This window comes from Ranitomeya imitator, chromosome 4, assembly GCF_032444005.1.
Source record: "Ranitomeya imitator isolate aRanImi1 chromosome 4, aRanImi1.pri, whole genome shotgun sequence".
In the NCBI taxonomy this organism is placed as follows: domain Eukaryota; kingdom Metazoa; phylum Chordata; class Amphibia; order Anura; family Dendrobatidae; genus Ranitomeya; species Ranitomeya imitator.
In genome coordinates, this window is record NC_091285.1 from 236,466,557 (window position 1) to 236,469,678 (window position 3,122).

The following is a 3,122-nucleotide window of genomic DNA, read 5'->3' on the forward strand; positions in this document are numbered from 1 at the left end:
AATAGCTGCTAGGAAACCACTGTTAGGGACAGGCAACAATCAGAAGAGACTTGTTTGGGCTAAAGAACATAAGGAATGGACATTAGACCAGTGGAAATCTGTGCTGTGGTCTGATGAGTCCAAATTTGAGATCTTTGGTTCCAACCACCGTGTCTTAGTGCGACTCAGAAAAGGTGAACGGATGGACTCTACATGCCTGTTTCTCACCGTGAAGCATGGATGAGGTGTGATGGTGTGGGGGTGCTTTGCTGGTGACACTGTTGGATTTATTCAAAATTGAAGGCATACTGAACCAGCATGGCTACCACAGCATCTTGCAGCGGCATGCTATTCCATCCGGTTTGCGTTTAGTTGGACCATCATTTATTTTTCAACAGGATAATGACCCCAAACACACCTCCAGGCTGTGTAAGGGCTATTTGGCCAAGAAGGAGAGTGATTGGGTGCTACGCCAGATGACCTGGCCTCCAAAGTCACGAGACCTGAACCCAATCGAGATGGTTTGAGGTGAGCTGGACCGCAGAGTGAAGGCAAAAGGGCCAACAAGTGCTAAGCATCTCTGGGAACTCCTTCAAGATTGTTGGAAGACCATTTCCGGTGACTACCTCTTGAAACTCATCAAGAGAATGCCAAGAGTATGCAAAGCAGTCATCAAAGCAAAAGGTGATTACTTTGAAGAACCTAGAATATAAGACCTATTTTCAGTTGTTTCACACTTTTTTTGTTAAGTATATAATTACACATGTGTTATTTCATAGTTTTGATGCCTTCAGTGTGAATTTACAATTTTCATAGTCATGAAAATACAGAAAAATCTTTAAATGAGAAGGTGTGTCCAAACTTTTGGTCTGTACTGTGTGTACTGTGAACGCGCGTGCCCTGGATGTGACTGTGAAGCAGGTCTCCGTTTCCCACTCACTTGTTCACTTAAATGTCGCAATAGGCCAACAGTCAGCTAAGTGCACCCCACAGACGGTCCCCACAACCACACCACACTTTACGCTGCCACCACTTTCCGTTTAACCAGGCCAGTGAAATCCCTACACTGGGCAGCACAATAGTACACATTCACATCCAGCTTTTCCCCAGCCCCTGAATAGTTCATTACTTCCCCCTGGCTGCAAGGTAACACAAGAAAGCTACTCTCTCTCTTCACAATAGTGGTTGCAATAATTGTAATATACAAGGGGTACATTACTTAAAATGGTTGCAAAACATGGAATGATAAAACGACATACATACAGGCAAAAATAGTTTAAAATAAAAGGGATAAACTACAAATACAGTCTTATGACTTGCATTTGTGAGCATGTTTGGCACTACACGGCGGGAAATATGGACAGATCTGCAGTACACATGGCTTCTCCTGGGGTCTGACGCGGATATTCATTAGACGACTTGTTATAAAGGGTCTGTAAAGGCTTCCCATCTGAGTAAGGAGGGTGCATACTGACTGCTGAGTGCCATCTAGTGGGGAGTTCTATAATTGCACCATTAACCTCTCTGGTCATTATGCCTCATACAACCTTCACAGGCTTTCTTTCCAACAACCCCCCCTCCCTTCACTTGTTAAGGCTAGTTGCTTCAGCCTGCTCATATATAAATCCCTTTCAAACCAAAGGAAAAGGCCAGGGTCTAGCATAGGTTATTATTATTATTTATTTATTTACATAGCACCATTGATTCCATGGTGCTGCACATGAGAAGGGGTTACATACAAGTTACAGATATCACTTACAGTAAACAAACTAACAATCACAGACTGGAGGGGCCAGGACCCTGCCCTTGCCGCCGGCACCAGAGGGCACTGACCTCCACCACAGCGGCCAGCAGCAGCCCACAAGCTGGACCGTCACGTAAGTTATCCATCATTCATTTCAGGCTCCTAACTTTTGCTGTCAATATTGTCTAGTTTTATTGTGATGTCTACAGCTCTGTACTTTTGTTGTCTAAACATGGTGTTTCTTTTATTTTTGTGTAGAGAGACGCCGCCGGCTACAGAGGATACTATCCTCCCCCACATCTTCCAGCAGCAGCAGCAGCAGCCCACAAGCTGGACCGTCACGTAAGTTATCCATCATTCATTTCAAAATTATAACGGCATATGGGACATAAGAGGTGAGCTGAAATATTGTATACATTACAGATGCAGTAACCCCACCACAGGCCACTACTCCGCCCTTCCGCTACCCATCTTCCTCCCCCGGCTCGGCATCATTCTCCCCAGAGGCGAGCATTCGTAAGTGACGATAAACTGCGAGCGGTTCCCCACAGCGAGTTCAATTGTTAAACAGATATGATTTTGATTCCTTTTAGCTCCGGGAACTCTGGCCCGAGACAGGGGATGGGTGGTCAGCAGCTCCAGTGATGGACAACAGGCGTCCCTTCTCCGTAAGTATACAGACAGTGGGAGGGGTTATCGGTGGGATGTCACATTTGACAGCGACTAATAAAATGCAACCAAAAAAAAAAAAAGACCTCTGGGACAGGACAAAAAAAAATGACTTTTATTCTATCTTCTATCTACAGAACCGGACACTGTGAGAGAGCTGCTGGCCAAACAAGAGGGACTGGAGCGGACAGTAGCGCTCTTGGAGCGCACAGTAGTGCTGCTGCAGCATCAAGTGCAGCAACATGGACGCACGCTGCGACACCTTTTGGCGCGCGGGCGTTAAAAATGTTTTTTTTTCTGTTTTTCTTGACAGATGTTAGTGTTTTGTTGAAAAAAAAAAAAAATCAGTTCAGTTTCTAAAAAAAAAAAAATTTTGTTCCTTTAAGTTGTGTGCTGTTTTATTTACTAGCGGAGCACGCCAGGGCCAGCCAAGGCAGACACAAGAGAATTAGTTAACCTTTCCATATAGTGTGTGCAAAATTGGCAGACAGCTAGTTTACCTTTCCATATGGTGTGTGCAAAATTGGCAGACAGCGCAACTGAGTTTGCAAACCGCATAGTAATGCCTCCATCTTGTGCGTCTGCTTGCCAGATGCACAAGATGGCTGCCGGAGGTGTTTTATCCATCATTACACCATATACATAGATAAACATTATTGAATAGCCATAACTATACACAAAAGAAACAAACAACTGAAAGACATTTCATACCGTTGATGAGCAAGAAAAG

At 44.5% G+C, this 3,122-nt stretch overlaps 1 long non-coding RNA gene across 1 annotated transcript; it reads left to right on the top strand.

The window, feature by feature from the left end:
• Positions 1-1,817: 1,817 nt before the first annotated feature.
• On the top strand, positions 1,818-2,699 carry LOC138674050 (uncharacterized). Its single transcript, XR_011320450.1, has 3 exons — positions 1,818-2,065; positions 2,147-2,239; positions 2,317-2,699. It is a non-coding gene; the product is annotated as an uncharacterized lncRNA (long non-coding RNA).
• The last annotated feature ends 423 nt before the right edge of the window (positions 2,700-3,122 follow it).